The sequence below is a fragment of the Lontra canadensis genome, unplaced genomic scaffold, assembly GCF_010015895.1.
Source record: "Lontra canadensis isolate GAN:19392208 unplaced genomic scaffold, GSC_riverotter_1.0 scaffold22, whole genome shotgun sequence".
NCBI lineage: Eukaryota > Metazoa > Chordata > Mammalia > Carnivora > Mustelidae > Lontra > Lontra canadensis.
Genome location: NW_022631016.1, coordinates 21,950,806 through 21,976,048, shown reverse-complemented (window position 1 = coordinate 21,976,048; position 25,243 = coordinate 21,950,806). Strand labels below are relative to the sequence as shown.

At 35.6% G+C, this 25,243-nt stretch overlaps 1 pseudogene; it reads right to left on the bottom strand.

Annotated features, from left to right (window-relative positions):
* LOC116870316 overlaps window positions 1–24,522 on the bottom strand; it is a 30,115-nt pseudogene extending 5,593 nt beyond the window's left edge.
* Between the last annotated feature and the right edge of the window lie 721 nt (window positions 24,523–25,243).

Below are 25,243 nucleotides of genomic sequence, written 5' to 3'. Positions count from 1 at the left end.
GGCATACATTTAAAATTGTGATGAAACAGTTTTATTTTTAAAATGACTTTTTTTTAAATAAGGCAGAAATTGCATGCATTGAAGCTTTTTGAACTTCAGTTGAAAATAATCTAGAGAACAATATAAAAAATGAGGAAAGGTGCACATTTATATGTTAAAAATAATTTTACAGAAAGGGGAGTAAACAAAAGGTTAATAAATTGTCTTAGAATAAATAATTTCCAATGGAATTAATTCATTTTGATAAGAAACATAAACAACCAGGGTTTAAATTATCTTTATTTATAATTTGCCAGGGTAAATATTTCAGTAAAAGTACAGAGCAAATATATCTTAGATCCAAACCCACCATGTTAAAGGTGAAGTGACAAGAATGCTTTACTAGCGTTCTCCAATGTATTCAAAAATAAAACTATATAACAAGTATATATACCAAGATACAAAGGACCACAGTAAATTACTATGTGGTAAAGTTAAAAGGGATAACTCATACTTCAATACCTCACAAGTGTTCTTCTTTTATTTAAAATGAAAATAAGTATTGAATTAAATGCATAATCACAGGTCAGTTTAACTAAAGAAACATAGATATGTGGATATTCTATGAAAAGGGGATTAGATCATTTATTTATATGTAAATACTGGGTTTTAAAGACAGTCTTACTGCATAAGGAATATCTTATTGCTATGAAGTGTGTAGACCAACTGGGTCATATATATTTCTTATTTTATCCTCATGGAAAGAGATAATCCCCTGTGATTCAGAGAAAAGTTCTGACAATTTGAAAGGTTCAAAGAGATAATAAATCATTCGAGGATTATCATGAAATGGCTACTAACATAAAATTAAAGTACTATGCTATGATTATTATTTAAAGAATTTTCAACATAAAAAGATAAGGAAGGAAAGAAGAGGAAAAAGAGAGAGAAACCGGGGGCGGGGGGGGGTAGGGAAGAAAAGGGAAATAAAAGGAAGAAAGGAAAAAAGAATAAAGGGGGGTGTACTTCTTGCTGTGGGTTGAATCGTGTGTTTCTCAGATGTATATATTGAAGCTCCAGTCCCAATGTGATAGGATTTGGAGGCATAGACTTTGGAAGATAATGAGATTTACATGAGGTCATAATTATGGCTCCCTCTTGAAGGGATTAGTGCCCTTGTAAAATGAGACACCAAAGAGTTTCTTTCTCTGTCACATGAGGGCACCGCCAGAAAAGCAGTCATCTGCAAGCCAGAAAGAGATATCTCACCAGAACCTGACCGAACTGAGAAAATAAATTCCTGTCATTTGTACACCCAGTCTGTCATATTTTATTTTGGCAGTCCAAGCTGACTATGACTTCTTACACAGTGGTTTAAGGATCTAAAATATGAATTGAATGTTGAGACACGATTTGAAAAAGGACTTTTTTTTTCATTTTATTTCTTAAATAATGAACATAGTAATATTAACATGCAATAAAAATAGCCCTCAAAGCATCCCTCCAAAACTCATTTTAAAGTGCTTAATATAGAAAAATAATAATGAATTTCAATGAAAATGGAGTAATTAAAGTTAATAGGCATAAAGAAAATGCATAATGTCTGCAGATAGAACTGAGATGGGGATTTGATGTCAAGGAAGCAAAAATACATTCTTTCCGGTGCTTGAGTTGCACATGTATTATTTCATGTAAAAATGTTTACTTGCTTTCAACATTTCTCATCATAATTGAGCTGAAATATCTGTTTATTTAAGAAGAAAAATAAATAACATTAAGAAAAAGAAAGTTTTCATTATTCACAGTTAATTAAATTTGAATATAGACAATTTAAACAAATCTATAGATGAGCTGAATTGTTAAATGACAGATACAGAAATTTATATAATGCTAAAGTCCGTATCTTCACCAAGTGACTATGAAACACTCACTAAAATTAGCCACATACTGCTGAAGTGTTTATTATATTTTATTATCATTAAGTTTGAGCATGTGTCCTATGACCCAGAAACAGTTCTATTCTGAGCTTATATATACATTTTGAGAATGCGCATATATATATATATATATATATATATGTTTATGTGCACTAGAACCTAGAAAAACATACATAGTTTTAATGAATATTTATGTTTAGTGAAAAGTTTATAGCAATATTATTCATAATAAATATAATCAATGTAAGCTAGAAGCTGAAATGCCCAGCTGCAGTAGAACGAACAAAGAAAATATGGGGTATTTATAAAATTAAATACGATATAGCCATTAAATCAATGTTGTGTAGTTCTATCCAATACCTTGTATGACTGGAATATATGCTGTTCTCAAAAGATAATATGCACTATATTACATTCTTAAAAGTTAAAAAAAAACAGGATAAAAATTGTTGAAAGTGGTTCTCAAGAAAAGCAAGCAAGCGATTCCCACAGTGTGAGGGAAGCAGATACTTGCGATAAATAAAAATTTGTGTTTCAAAAAGGGTTTCCAAGGGGTGTTGAAAAAATTTTACTTCTCATGCAGAATTTTGGTCACCTTAGTGTTTATTGGCAGTCATTTCTCTTACTAAGCTTGACAATTATGTTTTATTTATGTTGGTAAATAAACTATATTTCAGAGGAAAAACAATTTTGCAGAAGCTGAAGTCAGAGTATGTATTTCATAATTAGCCCTGTCCACATTTTAGTGGTGCAAACACTTTATATTGATTGTGATATACATTCATGATTTCCCATTACTCACACTTTTAGTATTCTTGCTTTTGTTTACTCACGTCCTATATTGACTTTGGTCCTGGCCATGTTATGTGTTTTGACAAATGGTATATCAATAAATGTTACAGAAAAAAAGGCTTGATAAACACTTGTACATTGGACTTTGGCTTCCTCAAATACTGTCGCTACTATACAAGATATCTAGACTGATGAGCTGGTGAGGCACCAGAGATGGGAACCAAGCTACCCCAGCCAACAGCCCCACTCACTGCTGAGTCTTCTTGGCCCATCCAGCTCCACTTGATGAGCCAGAAGACTATCGCCACATGAATGTCCCCAGGTAAGCCTGGCAGATCCATTAATTGAACTCAGCCTAAACAGTAGGGCTATGAAAAAAATAAATTGATGTTTTAATTCACTAAGTTTTAGGAAGGTTGTTTATGTAGCAATAAATGACTGATTCACTATGCAAATAGTTTTCAATATTTTATTATCCTTGGAGTAGAAAATTGACTTTCAGAATAATAGCTAATTCCAATTATCTTAGAAAATAAATTTTAAGTGCTTTAAGAAAAATGTAAGATTGTCATTATCTTCTCTTAGTAGTATTCAAACTTGGCCACTGATTTGAATCATCTAGGGAAATTTTAAAGTTATTAACATCTCTTACCTTCTCTAGAGATTCTGATTTATGTCTGGAGTGTGGAGAAGGGGCTAGTTTATTTATCTATCAATCTATATTGAACTTCTAAGGCAATTCTAATGTAAAATCAAACATTGAGATATAGATGATTAACAGGAAGAATATATTTAAATTCTAATGTATCCAAAAATAGAACATTGTTACAATGGAGTATACATAACCAGAAGCAATAGAACAGCACACACACAAAAAAGGCTACACTAATTAAAATAACACCTCTAATGATCCTGACATTCTGAAACTCTGTTTGTAATTTTCATTTGCCTAGATTTATGTGACATGTCTCTGCTCAAACAGGGCATGTTTGAAATAGAGCATTATAGAGACTTGGAAATAACACGTTTTTTCCCCTACATAATAAAATACCTTTTATATCCCTTAAACATTGAAGGGGTGGCAAGTATTCTATTAAAAAGTTGGTCATAAAGGTGATTGTTGTTGAGTCAAGCATGCTGGGACCAATCATGACAGTGTTAATATGCAAAACAGTTGAATTATGAGAGGGAAAAAAGCTTTATGAGAGAAAGAACTCTGTGTCAAGTCCTAGGGCTGAAATAGAAAAATCATTTTATAATCAGCATTGCTTATACTATCAGTAAAGAGATGTAGGGTCAGAGACTTAACATAGGGTGAATCAAAATAGAAATAGAAAGAAAGCAACAATAAATAGTACAAGATAACTTTCTTAAGTAAAATTAGAATGCTTGCAGCCTTTTTTTTTTTTTTTTTTGTCATAGGTTTCATAGATGGGTCAGTCTGACATAAGACCAGAGAGCTGAGCACATTTTGCACCCTTGCTCATGAACATATGATCCAGGGACCAGCAGTACTGGCATAACCTGGGTCCTAATTAGGAATGCAGAATCCTGGAAAAAAACTGAGCTCTACCAGGTCAAGATTTTTCAAGATCTTCAGTCAATTCATATTCCTATTAAGTTTAACAAACAACACTTTAGGTGATAGATTAATTTCCTATTACAGCCATAAAATATTACTACAAACTTCATGACTTACAAACAACACAAATTTCTTATCTTACAGTTTTGTGGGTTAGAAATCAGACATGGGTTTCACAAGGCTAAAATCAAGGTATGATCAGGACAAGGTCCCTTTCTGATGTCTTTAGGAGGAAATGAGTTTCTTGGCACTGATAGCATCTAGAGATCACCCACACACCTGGACTCATGGCCTGTTCTTCCATTCTCAAAGCCAGCAAGTTGGGTTGTGTTGACCCTTCCCTTGTCGCTTATCTCATTCACTGCAGTGGGCACAGGATGTCTGATTGTTAAGATTCATGTAATTAGATTGGACCCACCGGGATAATCTAGGGTAATCTCTACATCTTGAAACCTCCAGCCATAATCACATCTGCAATGTACCCTTTTTATGTAAGAAAATATGTTAGCAGGTCTTGTGGATTAGGGTGTGGACATTTTTGGGGACCGTGACTGCTTACCAAGGGGGCTTTAATAGGGCAAGCTGGAGCTTCTTCACGTGTACTATATGATAAGTGGCTCTAGATTTCTTAGATTGAAAAACTAATCTCCACTATTTGTTTGCTGTTATTTTTGCCTTTGATTGCGAGTTTTTGGTCATTACTAGGCATTTTAGGAAGAGCCAGTCTGCCACATTATGGGCTCTATCTAGCACCTTATGCTTCAGCTTCTGAGGACTGAAGATAAACTATAGTGATTATAGTGTATGTTAATTGCAGCCACCTGAGCTCTAACTTTATCAGGATGAAGTTTAGGTTTTAGTTTGAATTATTGCCCATCAGCCTTCTTCAAAACCTCCTGTGCTGGGGCACCTGCGTGGATCAGTAGGTTAAACATATGCTTTCAGCTCAGGTCCTGAATTCAGGGTCCTGGGATCAAGCCTGGTGTCTTTGGACTCCCTGCTCAGTGGGGAGCCTGCTCCTCCCTCTGCCCTTTTCCTGGCTCTTGTGCTCTCTCTCTCTTTCTCTCAAATAAATAAATGAAATCTTTTTAAAAAATCCTATATTTATTAAAGGCAGTTTTCTAAGACTGTATATATCATCCTTAGTGGTAATTTTTTGGTGGAGGGGAAATATGTACCGTACTGAAGTTGCTTACCTATCAATCCTCTTTGATGTATACAATAACCTCTTGGGTTTTAGAGAGAATTGCTTGAAAATAGATAAGGATGCTATTTCTTATTAATTTTTGGACTACCAGTCCGGGTGAAACAATGCCTGTTGCAGAGAAATCCATACAACTTATAGAAATGGAGAAATAAAATTTGGGATAGTACCCATATTTGAAATTGGCAAATTTAGGAATATGTCATTATCTTTGATAACATGTGATGGTTTTCTGCTTCAAGAAAGCAACGGATTTTACATTTTATTATATCTAACTTGGCCCAGAATCTATACTATGTGGTCCTCAAAAATAAAATATCTGATACTGACCCATTTGAGTTATTATATGTGATTGATAATTTCCTGGAATGCTTAGATTCAGAACAATTATGTATGTTGGTCTGTGGAGTACAGCAGCATTATGAATGGCATTCACATAGAATTATTAAGACGTGTGTTAAAACTGAATAAAAATAAACTGCTTTGAGAACAGTGTTAGTATGTTATGCCTCAGCTATCATAGAGATCAAAAGCCTCAAAATAACACATGGGAAAATTTCTGCACATTCTTTGGTAAATGCTCACCCACCTCATCTTCCAAGCAGCTGTTCACTGCTCAATTGGCCTTCTTCTTCCTCTTCTCCTGAAAAATTTCCTAGCCTGGCTTCCTGTTACCCTATCCTCTTGCTTATATCTAGCCTGACTTCCTCCAGACTTCTAGATGCATTGTTGCTTTTTATTCTGTGATAATGCTCTACCACTTGTATAGTAATTGATTTAGTTTAGCTCATATTCTTACAATCTTCCAGTGCATCTCTATCATTCAGCCCAGCAATGAGCTGGGACAGGGGGCAGACAAAATCATTTTCAACAAATGAAACATTGCGGAAAATATTGGGATTGTTAATGCATTGGTTTATATCATATAATTGCTCTCATATATGTACTGTCAGCTGAAAATACCCTATCCCTTCGTCTTCTTCTTTAAGATCCCATAAAGAAAGGAAGAAAGTGACAGTGACATGAATGTTCTCTATTTTTACGTTGTAAATTTGTCACATTTTAGTTTATTGTTAAATAAGTTATGCTCAATAACATTTTGCTCAAAAACATTAATTCTGGTCTAACTGCATTGGAAAGTTATCAGTGTTATATTACAGATAAAAGCACCGGATGATAGTTGAAACTAATAAATAGACACACATACTGAAGGTAATAAGAATAGCCAGATTGCCCCCAAGTATTCCTAGAAGGATGATTTCCTCTTATTCTTAAAGATATGTTAATATGTATGACACAACTTTCAAATTTTATAAAGATCAAAATACCTATAAAGATCATGAATAAACATTCACATTAAGGATTACTGAAGTCTATTTTATTCTCTGCATAGATGAGACTATTCGTAGGTCTGATTGGCAATAGCTCTCTTAGAAATGTTTATCTTAGAGCTCCTGTGTGGCTCAGTTGGTTAAGCGTCTGACTTTTGATTTCAGCTCAGGTCAAGATCTCACGGTCAAGAGATCAGTCCTGAGATTGAGTGCCATGTCAGGCTCTGCGCTCAGTGTGCAGTCTGCTTGAGAAAGTCTCTCTTTCTCTCCCTCTACCCCTCTCACTGCCCTCATGCGTGCACTCTCTCTCAAAATAAATAAATACAATATTAAATAAAAAAGAGAGAAATGCTTATCTTACACATGGGACTATTCTATGTTTCCACTATGTTATCCAACCTCCTGGCTGTAACTCATTAAAAAAGAAAGATGATTGCTCCAGATTGGACTTATCAGATGATCTCTCTCTCTCTCTCTTTCTCTGAAATTTAGAAATAGGATGCGGAAGGAGTATCTACATATGACTGAAACTACGGTCGTAAGGCTGATCCTCTTCTGTCAAAGGTAGGAGGATTTCTGACAACATTTTAAATCCTTATGCAGGGTCTGTACTTAAAGAAGAATATCATCCCCAATCTTGGAATTGGACAAAATAAATTCCTTACCTTGAGTTAGTTTCTGTTCCTTATAATTTATGAGTTGCAATCATGGCCAGGCCAACAACCTTTCTTCTTTCTAATTATGAATATTGACAATTTAGTAAGTGACTTGAAGAGTCTAATGAATCCTTGCCACAAGGTAGTATCTATATATTCACAGAAGGCTTAGCATTTGGCTTATCAGGCAGAACACTCATTTGGAGACTTAATGTTTTCTCTGTAAAGTCTTTTGTACAGTGGGAATATTAATGTAGAAACAACTTTTTTTGTTTTGTTTTCTCAACCAAAAGACTTCCCTGTACTTTAGAGACTAAATTACAAGTTCTCTTAGTACCAGAGCAGTCCATAAAAAGTAGTAGTCTTAATAAATATTGTTTAAATGAGTAATGGAATAAATGAGTAAATAAAAGAAGAAATTATGGGACATACGGTTTGGGGTATCTAAGAGAGCTACTAATATAAATTTTCTATGTCCATTTTCTGAACAAATTCAGAAGAAAAACAAAGCTATGTTCATGCCAAAGTGTCATGTTTATGACACTTACCTTACCTTATAACCAGCTCCCTGTTACTGGGTAAGCACAGTAATGTTTGCCAAATTTATGATGCAAATAAATCCTTCCATCTATCCAAGATCTGAATGAGCAAGGAATGTGAGTGAATAAAGGAAAAAAAAAAAGGCAGAAGTATTACACTGTTGGAATTCCCTGTGCTAACAATGAAACATCAGAAAGGGGGAAGAGATATTTTTCATTTTTGTGCATGTTTGGATAGAATGTTTTTATTAAGCAAGCAGAGCCTGTGGTCTGTTGCCTAGGTGCTCTTAAAAGTCCTAGGACTTATATAATTTGTGATACAGAGTATCAGATGCTCATGAAAATATCCAATTCATACACTCATGGGTAAGAGGGCTCCCCAGAATGTGTCCATTCACATCTATGTCTAATCACACCACTTTTCCAAGCTACAAGTTGAATCAATTCATTTGGCCTTTCCTCAGATCTGTACGCTATCCCAGAAACTCCAGGATAATGGATCTAGAGATGAACATAGTGATGCTACGTTTGGCTAGCAACTATAATGTTTTAGATATATAAAGCTAAAGGCTTGGCTTATCTTCCTTCCCTATCCCCACTATTCTATTTTCAGGGCGTACAATTTTCTAGGTTCTGGAGAATAAACTGGAAAAGGAAAAATCCCAGCTATTGGAAATTTTATTTTAGTGAATGAGAAAGAAACTTGCAATACAATTGTTAGTGTTAAGGGGTAAGGAGAAAAATAAAATGCAAGAAAGGAACATATCAGAGTGCGAAAAAATTTTAAACACTTTGGACAGATCAAGTTGTGCAGTTTCCAGGGAGAGAATTTTCCAGGCAGTGGACACAACCAGTCATACGGTGCTATGTATGGTATTTCCTGATTTCCTGATGAGCTAACAGTGTTTCTTAGCCTTTTTTTTTTTCATTAGTACCCTGCTAAGGGGCCCTTTTAGACAATTTTTCCTCTAATAACCCCTGCGAGGAAATTTTCATGCCACATGCTCACTATAAATCTGTTAATGGACCATATGTATATCAGTGGCATATACATTTTTTAAAGTATTGTTTTTGTCACCACACCTCCACATCAAGAACCCATTTATGCCTCCTCAGGAACATGATCACTCTGCTTAAGACTGCACTGACAAGGAAACAACAAGGAGAAGAGGATATCTACGGGGGAGAGAGAAGGAAGGAGATTAGAGGATAAGCTAAGTGAGGTAACACAGGGCCATGTCTGGCTCTTCCCATGACTGAAAGGGTATTGGATTTTACAATGAGTGAAACAAATATACTCAGTGTTTTGAAAAGGAAATCAAAGAGCAACTTGAACAGCTTCCAAAAATGGCACATCTTTTGTCTACCTTCTATCATTTCAAGTGACACCTTGGGATCTCCCTAAAAATCCTCAAGACATAATATTCAAAAAGATGAGAGGAATCTTAGTGGCTCAGTCAGTTAAGTAGCTGGTTCCTGGCTCAAGTCATGACCTCAGAGTCCTGGGATAGAGTCCTGGCATTGAGTCATGCTCCCTGCTCAGGGGAGAGTCGGCTTGTCTCCCTCTCCTTCTGTCCTTCCCCACCCCTTCTCTCAAATGAAACTTTCAAAAAAAAAAGATTCAGATGAGTCAAACCAGATTAATTTCTTACGTGAATGTTGTCATGTTTTGGGGAATTTAAGCTCATCAACAAAATTTGACAATTTCCTGAAGAGGTTCAACTTAGTTACCTGTTACTGTTGTATGGCTTTTTGGGTCATTTCTGTTTAGAATTAAAGTATAAATATATAACCCATATAAATCATACACACTTAAAATCAAGCCCTAATCAAAGGGCAAGGGCATATATTTTTTTCCATGGAGTTGGGGGGGGGGGATTATTTTAGAAAAACTATTTACTCTGCCACAGATATATGAGTTTATTTCTTCCTTTAGAAAATTATTATTACCAAACTCCTAATATGGAGGGGACTTTTATTAATGTACAAAGCATTCATAATAAGGCTTTAGCAACAGTCAATGCGAATGTTTCTAAACCGTCACACTTATTATCAGTGTCATGGGGCTGATTTAAATAACAGGTCCCTCCCATCCCAGACCTATGATCAGAATACTTTAGGTGTATTCAGGACATCTTTAACAAATCAATGATTAATTATATTATGTCAGCAAATATGATTATCAGTGTTCTAAGTGAAGAAATAGGAGAACACAAACTCATGTCTGGGAAGGAAAATAGAGAGAAGGGAAACATTTAGAGATTGTAGGGAGTTAGGCCATTCAATTCAGGGTTTGCTTGGCTCTATGAATGACTAAAAAGAATTGAGCATCAAATAATCATCAGGTCTGGACTAAGTAGAGAATTGATAATAGTAATTGGAAATGTAATAAATAAAAGAGGAATTGAAGCAATATGAAAGAAGATAATTGGTTTCTCTTATTTAAGTTAGATATTTATTCAGGATGGCTGTGATAACAAAAAAAATTCAGATCTTTGTATCTTAATAGAGTGGAATGTTTATTGGTCATTCACTACATATCTAGTGTTCAATGGATATCATAGTGTTCAATGCTACCCATGTTGAAAGATAATCAACCTTCCTGATTTGTGCAGAACTGAAAAGATTCCCAGAATTCCCGAGTTTCTGTTCTAAAACTGGGCAGGTCTCAGACAAACTTGGATAACTGGTGGTCACCCTCATTCTACCTGACTATTCTGAAAACAAGGGTTCTTTCTTCAGTTCCACTATGTTTTTACTATTTGTGAGTCTTATGGAAGCTCCACGGTGATCCACAGATGAAAAAATACAGACAGCTTACAGGAGTGGAAAGAAGTTTCATAAGACAATCCTGAATGTGACATACATCATATGTCCCTACGTTTTCTTGTCCAGAATTCAGCCACAGTGCCACGAGCTGGTATCAACGTTGCTGGGATATATATTCTAGGGAGGTGAACTAATATGAGACTAACATGCATATTAATGAGCCAAGAGGATGAAGACTAAAAAAGAAGCCCTGTTTTATTTAGAAATGAGGAGGTCATTAGTAACTGAAGAAAAGCACTTCATTAGCATGAAAAAGGTAGAAGCCAGAATACAATTTTGGAAATTAATCAAAAGGTTAAGAGGCAGAAGTAGCAAGTGCAGGATACTCTTTCTAGAAAATTCTCTATGGCTAGAAAGAGGCCTGTACCATAAGATCTAGAGAGGAACAAGGCCCAAATGAATGCTACTGTTTATTTACTTATTTATTTATCTTAACTTTAAAATGGCAAAAATTTGGTGCTTATGTTCTATTATGAGGTACCCAGTAGAGATGAGACAAATGAAGGCACATGAAACACAGGATAATGGAGAGATCGAGTTCCCAAAGGATATTGAAAGGGATGAGATTTTGAGCAAATATCAACAAATTCATCTTAGAGAAGAAAAGAGAAAGACCCATCTAGACAATGGAAACAAACAATAATAATATTTGTAGACTCAATTTGGAGGGAAAGTATCACTATCTCTTCATCAACACCAACTGAAAGTTATTCAGGATACATCATTGTTTTTTCCACAACAAATACATGATGTGAAGTAAAATATTTAGAAAACTTACAGAAGATCTAAGAGGTTACCATAAACTACTATAAAATTATTTCTGATCTTGACTCCTTTGTAATTACTTGACTCAGAACAATTATTAAAATATGTTGGATTGCTTGAACTAAAAAGAAAACTTGGTCTTGGTGAAAATTAGGAGATTGATCGTCAATCTATCTATCTATCTCTATTCCCGTTATATATATATATATATATATGTATCTAAAATGTGTATATATATAGTGATATATATAACACATACATATATTTAACATATATATGGAAAAAGATAATAATGGCCTATAAAGCAAAGAAAAATAGTTTTACAAGTAATTTTACAGGAAAGAAATATTAAAAAGTGTTCCTTTATAACTAAGGGGGAAGAATTTTAGTAATGAATTATCAATTAAAATTTTAGTAGAATGATTATCTGGATATGTACTTGACCCCAGAAATTTTCCATGTCAATACTCAAAGCAATGAAGTATTAATTATACTCCAACAACAGTGAAGAAGTAGTTAGGTAACAGTAGGATAAATGCAAGCACACCAGGCAGAAATGTTGGGTTTTGTAAACAAGCATTCTCAGTAGAATGTCTCTATTCAAACCAGCCTCTTCACAACATTATGCTAAATAATGAGATTTTAGTATAATACTAGATAGGCACCCATATGTTGACCTCTGCATGAGTGGATCTACACATGTGAAGTATTTTTGCTGAGAGCAGGTTCATAATTGAACTTCAAATGATAGATGATTGAGGAAAAGTCAGATTTCAATATTATGAATAAATTTATACAACCAGATTTTTAACATACAAACACATATTTTAAATAAATATGTATTATTATATATTAAAAGAAATGAAAGGCTTGTCACTGGCATACCCTGAATATTTAGTACAATATAGGTAGATATTGAGTGGTTGTTAGACTGACTGATACCTAATTGACAATGGAGAGATAGAAGGGTAGATTGATGTGTGGATGGATGGATGGATGGATGGATGATGGGATTGTCTGGTGTATCAATCCCACTTTATTAAGTAGTGTTAATTCATAACCCAAAGCTGAATTAACACCTGCCATTTTTTTTTTAATTTTTATTTAAACTCCAGCTAGTTGCTATACTGTGCAATATTAGTTTCAGGTGCACAATATAGTAATTCAATGCTTCCATACAACACCCAGTGCATCCCTTCATCCCCATCGCCTATTTCACCCTCCTCCCACCCCCTTCCTCTCTGGTAAACATCATTGGTTCTCTATATGTGAGTCTCTTCCTTGGTTTACCTTTCTCCCCTGCCCTTTGCTCCTTTGTTTTGTATCTTAAATTCCACATATGAAGGAATCATATGGTATTTTTCTTTCTTTGACCAATTTTGCTTAACTTAATGCTCTCTAGCTCCATTCATGTCATTGCAATGTTGCTACCAACTGTACATGTTAGTACATAAATGTCCACATCACCAGTGATATTACTAGGGTTTTTAGTTCTCCCCCACCATAGTGTAAATATTCATATTTTTCCTTTTCTTTCTCATGAATTTCTCTTTCTATGGTATTGCTCTCGAAGTCTCATGTTAGTTGTTCTTTCCATCACTCTTACTTTTTCCTGTTCTCTGAACATCCCCTGAAGCTTGCTAAAACTGGCTGCAGTTTTTAGTTTAGTGCTTCTCTTTCTTCTGCTCTGTTGCTTCAATCTTTCCCCAAAGTTGCTGGCCTAAAAAAAGCTATTCGTTTTCCACACTTTTTGCTACGGGTACTTTATGTCTGAAGTTTTGGGTACATTTAAAATAGCTGAACTAAAGAAACTTGGGATTTAGATGGGATATTGGTTATTTTCCAGGGAAGACATCTCAACATAACCAAGAAGCACTTCTCCTTGGTTTTCTCCATTTGTTTACTTTAATGGTGTCATCAAAGCAAATTCTTGACATCTCAGCCATTTTAAACTAAACATTTTCATCTAGTGGAAGTAATCCAGGATTCCTGTGGGTATACCTGTATGAGCTGCTCTCACCATTAACATTAAATTAAAATTTAGTTACTTTGAATATGAGTTTGTTTTTTCAGGTTGAGTTCTTTAAGAAATGAAATAAAAATGCATGCATGACTCAATTTTATCTGCACTAAGTAGGAGAAACACATACTATATTATGATTTTTTCTCTGCTTCATTTTTCTATTATAATCAGATAAAATAATGATATTCCTATTCTTAAAAACTACCAATCCCATGAGATAATAATTTAATTAATGTGTTTGACATTCATAAAATAATAATATTTAGCTTTGAATTAATGAAAGTATAAATTCCTTTTGTTAATAATAACTAAACTTATAGAGGAATTTCTATGTTCTAGACACTATTCTAATCAATTTATGATTTTTGCATCATTTAATTCTGGTATTTTACCTATAATATTTTTTAAAAAGTCTTTGTTATCACTACTATACAGATTAAAAAAATAAAAAATCTGCCTTTGTGGGAGAAAAAAATAAAACTACTTGCCCAAGTTTTACACTATTAAACATAGAGAAAAGATGAGAACTACGAGAGCTTACCTCCAGGACACTCAGTTTTAAGTCCGTATTGAACAGAAATTATCTTGCTTAGAGAAATAAAAAGGAAAAAAAAATAAACATTATATTTGCCTGGCTAACCCTGATGGAGAATGTGGCACATGTAGTTTGGGCAGAAATCTGAGAAAGGTTTAGACTGTATTGCTCGAATGACAGCCTCGTTGATAATTAGTAGGCAGATGACTTAGAAGCACATGGCAACTGTGTTAAAAAATCTACCACACTTTGTGAACAGAACCTTCAACTTGCCAGGAATGCAGTACATTTATTACATCGCTGCTAAGACTGAGGAGAGTACATAAATTATTCAGGGTATGGAGAGACATTAATTTTTTTGCAATGCAAAAGAGATGATTCACAGAATAGAAGTGATCAGAATTTATTAATATATTTCTCCATTTAAAGTGAATAATTTATTTCATCCTTTCTGGATAAAGCACAGCATTCAAATAAAGTAACAGTTAACAAATCTAGCTTTATTTCCTAAATGTTTAAAAATAGAAAATTTGATGATATATGTTACAATGGATAATTTGCTAATTTAAAAAAACATTTAAAATTTAATACCTTTTTTTTTTTACAAATTTTTTGTTAATAATGAATAAACCAGAGAACAAATAGTATGTTCAGAAGCATTTTGGATTTTTTCATATATGTTTATAAATATGATAAAATCAGCTTTTTTAATTTACTTCCCTGCTCCTTTTTCATTCTTATATTTGCAATATTTCACTTACTAGAGTATAAGGATAAGAGTTTTCATTGTCCTTAAAAAAAGAGGACTCCTGTGCACTTAGTGAATTTTCACAGAGCCATCAGAAAATGTGAATCGAGTACCTACTATGTGCCATGAACTATTTTACTGAGTTTATCAGTTGAGGTTTTATTTTTTTTTAAGATTTTATTTATTTATTTGACAGACAGAGATCACAAGTAGGCAGAGAGGCAGGCAGAGAAAAAGAGGAGGAAGCAGGCTCCCTGCTGAGCAGAGAGCCCCATGCAGGGCTTGATCCCAGGACCTTGAGATCATGACCTGAGCTGAAGGCAGAGGCTTTAACCCACTGAGCCACACAGGCACCCCATCAGTTGAGGTTTTAGCAATGGACAAGACTCTGAGTTTACATTCTCATCTGTGGAGATCGTTAAGGACAAATAAAACAGAAATGCAAATAATTCCTCAAGCTCTGACAGTTCCATGTGTTGATCAGAGAATTAAACAAAATGATAGGATAATAAATTTGGAGTAGTCCTCTCTGAGGAAATGCTATTTAGAGCTGGAGATTCTTAAATATGAGCTGGACTGTGACTTGTTTTGACCAACAAAAAGTACTGGAACTAATAGTTTTCTAGTTCTGGGCCTGTGATTAAGACCCCGTGTGTTCCTTCCACTCCTTCTTGGAATTCTGCCTGTGAGACATAAATGAGAAGTTTAGTTCAGCATGGTAGAAGATAAGAGATCACATGGCCGGAGGCAAGTAATGCTCATGGACCCAGACAAGGTCATCCTAGATTAACTGACAGTCAGCTGACCTTACAGAGAAATTAGAAAGTCCAGTCTATGTCAGTAGAACGACCCATCTGACTTGGGGTTGACTGGAAATGTGAACGTGCCCAGTCCGGAACAGGGGTCAGGCCCAACTTACCCATAGCCTTGTGAGCGATAATGAGTGCTTCATGTGTAAGTCCTCATGTGTGCACAGATGTGTACACACATACACCTGCCAACATGTTCACACACCACGCAATCCTTCCCATATGGAGGCTCTGCCTCTCTGAGACATACTGCCTGATAGTCGAGCTCAGGCCTTTGGAAACGGCAATTTAGGTGAAGGTGGAGGTTACCCCCCCCTTCTGAATACACGCAGCACACTAAAAACTGAGCCCGCCACCATGCCTAGTGCCTGTGAGTCATAAATCCAGGTACTATGTAGTTGAGGAACTCGCCTGAAGTGTAGGTGAGAGATCACCTTTAGAAAGATGAAAGATTTGGAGCAGAATGCACCTGACCCTTTCATAATTCAATGGCCTGTCATGCTCTTGATAAATCAGCCCTTGTCTTCCCTGAAAAGTCCGCAGTTTCAGCCGTTCTTGTTGTGTAGTGCTGCTCAAAGAGCTCCTGGGGTCCACGTGGTGAATATTGTTGTAGTTTATTTCCCCCAACAATTTCCAAAAGGAGAATTCCTCCCAGTGTACCCCTTCTTCTGAATTCGAAGATCATACCGTTACACAAACACTGAATCTTAGGAGTATAGATGTGTACCTGTGCTATACATGCTATCATCAGTCAAGTATATTAGAGCGCTTATATGTATTAAGGAATGAGAAAGGAGACAATGCCTCACCCCATTTAATTATATTTTCTGCTGCAACATAGACCTAACTTTTAGGATAGATGATATCAGAATTTCATTCCTAATTAATAGCCTATGTCTTAACCAATAAAATTGCACCTGTAATTTTTTGATTCCCTGAATTGACAGAATTTTCTCCTTAGATAAAAGTGTATCTTGTATGACTTTTTCCTGTCAAGATTACCTCCTGAGACCTCATTTTTATAACCTAAACCAGGTTGACTAACCCTTATATCATTGCATGGTCACGATAAATTTACCTCCCATTTTGTCTAATGCACACTAGGAAGTTCTATTAGTCTGTCTTAGTTCATATAAATAATAGTTGCTTTTTGTTTTTGTTTTTCATATTAACAGAGAACTGTTACTTTACTTGGAAGCTAGCTCATTAACCTGTCTCATTAACCTCATTCTTGGATATTAGTAGAAGTCATGATACTCCCGGGTCAGAGACAAAAGACTTTCTTATTTATGGCAATAGCAGCAGTAACAGTACCAGTATATTCTCATGCCGGCTCCCAAGCCCCACCCCCCAGAGAAATATGTGAAGAGAGACTGGTGACAGATGCAGAGGCTGTGAAGCCCGATTCAGGCTTCTTTAAAAATGAAGCTGTTATTGTCTTGGTTCACAAGAAATGCCAAAATGAAAGAGCCCTGTGGAATTGCAGGTTTGAGAATACGTTTTCAAGGGCAGATGATTGAGCTGCTTATACAAGTGAAAATTGTACTTTGTAGGGAAAAATACAAGGGGAACAGAAACAAAGGAAACAAGAGTCTTGTATTGAAAGGAGCAAAATATGGATCATTGAAGACAATGAATTATATTAATACACATACAGTTGAGTTCAACTGAAAAATAAAACTGTATTTACTTAATTTAAGGCCTGGAATGGGATTGCTACATTCTTATCTGAGGGTATAATTGCTATTTTGATTTTTGTTTTTCTGACTCTTAATAAATGTTATTTAAGTGAATTCTTTCTGGAAAAAAAAATGTTATAGATCTGTGGAGTGTGAGGCTAACTCAGGATGTTCATCTCAGAACTACACTGCATACTACTAGTAAGGGTTGAAACAGAATGCCATGTATATGCTGCTGGTGACAAATATCTTTTTTTTTATTTTAAAGATTTTATTTATTTATTTGACAGAGAGAGAGAGATCACAAGTAGGCAGAGAGGCAGGCAGAGACAGAGAAGGGGAAGCAGGCTCCGTGCTGAGCAGAGAGCCCAATGCGGGGCTCCATCCCAGGAACCCAAGATCATGACCTGAGCTGAAGGCAGAGGCTTAACCCTCTGAGCCACCCAGGCGCCCCGACAAATATCTTTCTTTAGTGCAGACTTTTCATCTGCATTCTGCCTGCACTGTATTTTGCATTTCTCCCTAAAACTGAGCCCATCATTGATTTTTTCCTTCCACACTTACTCTTCCTCTTTTGTTTCTATATTAGTAAACACACGTGCAATTAGCAAACCATATTACCTAGCTTTTCAAGCCAGAAATGGTGAACTGAGCCTTGACCACTCCTCCCTATACATCTCACACACCCAGTCATTTTCATATCTCTGCCGTCTATCAACCTCTCCACATCTTCGCGGCCACAAGTCTCGTCCAGATCACCATGATCTGGATGGCCCCAGTAGTCTTCAAGTTTTGTCTCATGGTCTTTGTCCTCTCTAGGGATGCCATCTGTATCTTCAAATGGCTTCATTTGTCTTTAAGATAAACTTTAATTTTTTAATATACATTATCAGGCCATTGATTTTCTGAGCCTTCACCCACCTCTCTCTGCTTGAAGATCTATGTTTTAGTCAGATTGTTCTTCAGTTTCCTGTAGTGCTCAGATAACATTTCACCTCATAGCCTCTCAGAGTACGATTCCCTCCTCCTATATTTCCTCTCTCCCTAAGTTAATATCTACTTACTTCTTTTTTTTTTTTAAAGATTTTATTTATTTATTTGACAGACAGATCACAAGTAGGCAGAGAGTCAGGCAGAGAGAAAGAGGAGGAAGCAGGCTCCCTGCTGAGCAGAGATCCTGATGTGGGACTCAATCCCAGGACCCTGGGATCATGACCTGAGCTGAAGGCAGAGGCTTTAACCTACTGAGCCACCCAGGCGCCCCATAATATCTACTTACTTCTTTCTCTAATCTTAACTTAACCATTATATTTTCCAGGGTCCCTTCATAGACCTCAAGACTTTTTAAAATTGGACAATCTGTCCGTTTCTAACATGTCCTGTATAATATACATTATTTCAAAATTCATATAAATGAATTATTGAGTTCATGTCTTCCTACACAGTAACTTCAGTGAGGGCATAGAGGGAACTTGTCTTGTTCTCTTGTTCACTAAAATCCCCTAAACACTTAGAAGTCTGTAAGTCAAATTTAGGCAAATCATTGACAAATGCATTATAGTTGTTCTTCCCAGAGTACCTGAAATCCATGGGATTTGTTACTCAGAAGGATAATGCTCATAATGTTCACATACAAATGTATATTTCAACTAAAAATATTCTTTTTGAGGTTAGACCTTCTTTTCTTATTTTGACATCATGGCAAGTTTTCTGGCTTTCTGATCTTTTTTCCTGTGTTTTGCACACTTGAAAACCAGAAATAAATTAGAGAATATTTGTCAAATTTCATGCCTCCTTATCAGCAGCATGTCAGCTGCTTCAGGTGGAAGAGAGGAGAAACATCCACAAGAATAAAATCGGTGAATTCTTCCATTTGCTATTTCTACCAGCAGTAAGATCAATTGTATCTAAGAGGCAAAACAGTATGCTAATTACATCCTTTTATTCAGCATTGTCAGCTAAATGGTCATTTTCACTTTCTACAGCATTATACTAACTCATTCTAGATCTAACATCTTAAATCCAACAGACAAAACGATCACGTTTTATTTACTAAAGGTTTTATTCTAGGTATCATTAGAAATAATTTTCATGAGTTATTTTATTTGAAATGCCCAACAGAAATTATGCAATAGATAATAAATCAACAATTGTATGCTTAGTCCCTACTCAGCACAGTCCGGGTTCTAGTTGGTGGGTCAACTGCAAAGAATAAATTAGATACAAAAATCCATGCTCTCTTGGAGTTTACATTTTAACGAGGGAAATGTAACAAAAGTATATATCAATCGCATGCTGTGAAGATGATAAGGGGTATTGAGAAAGGTAAACCTGGCAATGGGTTTTGGGATGGGATTCCCTCCCTGGGGGTGCCTGGGTGGCTCAGTGGGTTAAAGCCTCTGCCTTAGGCTCAGGTCATGATCTCAGGGTCCTGGGATCCAGCCCTGCATGGGGCTCTCTGCTCAGCTGGGAGCCTGCTTCCCCTCCTCTCTCTCTGTCTGCCTCTCTGCCTGCTTGTGATCTCTGTCTATCAAATAAATAAAAAAAAAAAAAAAAAAAAAGATTCCCTCCCTAATTAAACTCTCCTCAGCCTCCCTCAACTCTTCTTAGCTAGGCCCTGATTTTTGGACTTCCATGGTCATCACTGCATTACCCAGTTTTATCAAGACCTCCTACTTCTGTTTAGTCAGAATTGTTGATATCTAATGCAGCTCCTCAATTTCCACCATTCCCCAGGGGATGTCTTCACTCCGGCCTGCCTTCAGCAAGAAGCCCACCCAGTGAGTTTAGCCAGAATCTTCCCCTTCCTTGGATGTTTCCTTTTAGTAAATTTCCACCCAGATTCTTGACTTTAAATGCCAATTTTTCCTTACTGTGTATGGAGTTTAGCCCACCGCCCCCAACAGATACTCTGCTCTTGGGAAGAATGTTGGAAATTTTCTTAACCCTATACAGATATAAGAAACAGAGAATAAATATCACCCTGTAAATCACATATATGCACTGGTTATATTTTCTTTGTATACTTTTTTTTTTTAACCTTTGTTTTTGGTGTCGTTTTATGAAAAGATATCCTTTAAATCCTTTGACGTTTATTGGTACTATAATCTATCCTCTACAGTTGTGTTTTATTGTTTTTTCTTAAGGAGTCCTTTGCAACTTTGTGTCATCAGATATTCTGCTATAATTCTTTCTTAAACATAAAGTATTTATTTTTCATGTTCCACTTGACATACACACAAGGTATATTTTGGGGTCATTTTTATTTTGCCGGAGTCAACTAGGTAGGAATGCAGTAAGTGCACAAAATGCTAATGAATGTAATACAAAATTAAAAATCAAGTACCAGCCCCAATCTTGAGGACTGCCTTTGGCTTCAGTGAATGGAGGCCCTTAACTAGGGTTCTATGTTTAAGGCATGGACATGAATCAGAATGTAAAATATAGTTTTATACCCAATTTTTCATTCCTGTGTTTAGGCAGGTTTATCATCAAGTTTAGGATATAGAACATGTTTTACTTAAGTTTGTTATTTTGACTTATATTTTATTTTATTTTATTATTTATTTTTTTTATTTTTAAAGACTTAATTTATTTATTTGACACAGAGAGACATGGCAAGAGAGGAAACACAAGCAGAGAGAATGCAAGAGGGAAAAGCAGGCTTCCCGCTGAGCAGGGAGCCCCATGCTGGGCTTGATCCTTGACCTTGGGACCATGACCTGAGCTGAAGGCAGATGCTTAGCAACTGAGTCACCCAGGCGCTCCTCTTGACTTCTATTTTAAAATAAACCTGCATTTGTTTTCTTGACCCAGGTCCCACGACTGTTCAGAGCAGGCCTATTACCCTATGAATAAGAAAACAAAAGTATGATATGAAAAATGGATAGTTAGAAAAAAATCCATGATAAAGTCAAAAGTATAAAATAACAATTAACTATACAGAAAGATGATTTAAAATATAAATTGTTTCTATGTAGGGGCTGCCTTAAAAGAGCTAACATTAAAATATTTAGAATTATTGTTATTTCATATCCAATCAAATGATCTTTTTGAATTGTCTCTATGGAGTAATTATAAGGATCTTATAGGTGTGTTTGTGAAGAAAATGATCTAGGGTTCAAAAGAGTCTCTAAACCTCAAATAGGAGGATAAAGGAAATAAAACTGCCTAAATTGTCTTTTGATATTATCCTTGGAAGAATTTTAACACTAAAAACTTCATGTGTGGCTTCTAATAAAAGGAATGAATGGATATGTTTATGAAAAGAGTATCCCAAATCATTGTGTTTTACATTTATTTTTAACAAATAAACCAAACTTTATAATGTAGTGTTTTTAATAAAGCAGAGAACAACTTACTCTTTTTGGGTTTCAGATACTGTTACAAAATAAAATGCAAATATAAGAAATGGTTATTGTGATAAACCTAAGAAAATTTTCCCCTATCTGTATATTTCTGTACAATATCTGGGTATGCAGATGTGTGTGTGTGTGTGTGTGTAATTAAGCTTTAGGACAAAGATGGATGATAATGATGGATAAGAAGTGAAACTTCTAGGCCAAAAGCATTGTTCTTAAGAAGTGTGACTCCAACTCTATTATTAACGTTTATTTGTTTCAAATTTTAGAACCAGTCTAATTAAACCAAGACTAACTTGGCAGTAATAGCTAGAACAATAGAATGTATTATATGATCCAACTGAAACATGTTTTGTTTTGCATTTTTTGGTCTTTGATAGAATCAGTCATGGCCAGATTATTCTAAGGTTTTCTGAATCTAGAATACTTGACCACTTTCCAGGATGATATCAACACATCTTTATGGGATAATATCTTCATGTCTACTGGATATTTATGCAAAAATCCTATCTATTACATTGCTCAGAAAGTAAGGCTTACTATTTACTTCAAGTGTCTTTTCAGCTGTTAGTTCTTGAAAGTTGTCTTTATTAGACAAAAGAAATGTAGAAATATTATACATAATAAAATAAATATTGTTATACACAATTTTTTTCTGACAGATATGACTTGAATTAAATGTATAATCAAATAAACAAGAAAAAAGTCATAAATACCAGTGGCAGATAAGTCGATGAGTTAATTTTTCACATGATTAATAAACTTCCCAAAATTATTGTCATTCATTCTTTAAATATCTCATTTCTGAGAATGTACAAAGAAATTATCTACTCACCCAGTTAAACACAAATCACATAGATTAAAATTAATTTGGATCTCTTGAGCTTTATTACTTAAATGTCTGCAGTTGGGCTCGATTTCGAGTGGGTCACTGAAATGTTATCATCCAGTAGTCAAGCTACTGCTCTACACCTTTCATTTCCCCCTGAATTAATTTTATATGGAAACAAAGACAAAAAAATACCACAGTCAGTCATGGAATTCATGATGTATATATTTTTTAGTTTCTTTGGGGAGACAATTTAGATTTATTTATGCTTAAATGAACTACATAAATAATTTAAATTATCTGGCAAACACTGTTTCTAAATGAAACCAGAGAACATATCTACAAAGACATAAACTACAGGAATGTTTCTCTGGAAAAGTGAGAAGACAGAAATGGAGAGGTGATGAAAGGGAGCTCCAGATGAGAGCATGAGGAAAACAAAAAAACTGAGGGAGGGATCAGAGCTAACAAGGCCATTTGTGCAGAACCACTGTAATTCCTGGCCTGCCAAGAAGGCTATGCTCCCATGTTTGTTTTGTTTTGTGTAATAGAAGACTTTATTTTAATCTACTATGCATATTTAATTTTAGAAAACTACTAGATAGATGCACTTCCCTCTGAGGTTTAATTTGATCTTTAGTTACCATTTTCTGAGATCTTTTCAATAGCTTATCCTGTATCACAAAATATGCCCTGATGTGTACAAGTAAAGAGAGCCCCTGGGATCTTCCTACCAGACTGGACTGGAGATTGTGACCTGCTGACTCTTCAAACTAGAAACAAACATTTGTTCTTGGAATAATAAGACCCTTACTCACATCAATTAAGTCATCAAATCTGTGTAGTTGTACTGTTCTCTCGGGGTTGGAGATACCCTCCTCTATGAAATCTATTTTGTCCTTGCTGTTTGGAAATATATCTTTTTTTTTTTTTTTAAAGATTTTATTTATTTATCCGATAGAGATCACAAGTAGGCAGAGAGGCAGGCAGAGAAAGAGAGGGAAGCAGGTTTCCCACTGAGCAGAGAGCCTGATGGGGGCTTGATCCCAGGACCCTGGGATGATGACCCGAGCCGAAGGCAGAGGCTTTAACCCCCTGAGCCACCCAGGCGCCCCATATCTTTTTTTTTTTTTTTTAAGATTTTATTTATTTTAGAGAGAAAGAGTGGGAGGAGGGGCAGAGGGAGAGAGAGTATCTCAAGCAGACTCCCTGCTGAGCACAGAGCCTGATGCAGTGTTTATTCTCAGGAACCTGAGATTATGACTTGAGCTGAGCTGAAACCAAGAGTTGGATGCTTAACCAAATGAGCCACCCAAGCACCCCTGTGTTGATAGATAGCTAATGCCTCTTTGGCTTCAACTTCCAGAGTTTCAGATGGAAGATTGTTATAAATGAAAGCACAAGTATCTTTTGTGAAGGGATGTAGGTTCTCTTTTGTTAGCATCCGCTCATCAAGTTCCTTCTCTAGAACTATGTCATAGGGGCACCTGGGTGGCTCAGTTGGTTAAGCAACTGGCTTTGGCTTAGGTCATGATCCCGGGTCCTGGGATCGAGTTCCGCATCGGGTTCTCTGCTCAGTAGGGAGACTGCTTCTCCCTCTCCCTCTGCCTGCTGCTCTGCCTGCTTGTGCTCTTTCTCTCTAATAAATAAATAAAATCTTTAAAAAAAAGGTAAGAAATTTAACTTTACAGGCCTTGGTCAAAGGGTTATACAGGTCCCAAAGGTGTCTGTCCACAAGAGCCAGAATGGACTTCTGCAATCCCACCCACTTAAATGCATGACAAAGTGTAAAGAGTTGAAATGTTTCTGTTTATCACAAAGACAGTGCCAGCATGTTTTCTCAGTGTTTAACTTCAATCTTCTCAGTTGGTGGAATTAATGATAACTGCCTGTTTTTCTCTTTACTAAGGAGATCATTCTGCATTTCTATCAGTTCTGTCAGTGACAGCTGAGAAGTTGGCCATGTTGCTATAAATCTCTAGCCAGCCATCCCAAGCTACCACCAGGGGCTGCCTACCAGCACCGAAGCCTCCAGACCCCCATGGACATTGCCTCCTTTGCAATCCCTGTGCTCCCTATATTTTAGTCTCATTAATGAAAATGTCAGTTATTTTCATAAAATTTTTTTGTCAAATGACATTTATAGGTAAACATGTATATATTTCTTCTTTCCCAAAATGTAAGCATTTTGGAACTATACGTTAATTATTAATTATGAACAAACAGTTCAACTAATGAGAGACTTCAGAGCATCTAGGGATTAATTTTAACTCATGGTTCTTTGACAAGTTACTCTAAAATGAAATGGCTTCTAATTATTTTGAACTTTTACTTTTTCAGTCGCAAGGGATTTACTTTAAAAGCATTTTAAAACCATTTCTGAAACAAAGCAGCAGCCCAAACACTTTTGGCTCTGTCCAGATATTTCATTAAGGCATAAATATTTCAGTTATCAAATAACAAGTCTCTACAATCTAGGGGATTGATTGCATACAAAATGCTTGATTTGTTTAAAGTGTACTTACAGTTACATAGTAAAAAAAAAAAATTACAAACCCATTTTTCAGAAGACAGGTCAGATCTTTATTTCTGCTCAAGGCCATTGTCCATATTCTGTTAAAATAAACAATAATTTGAGGGAGATA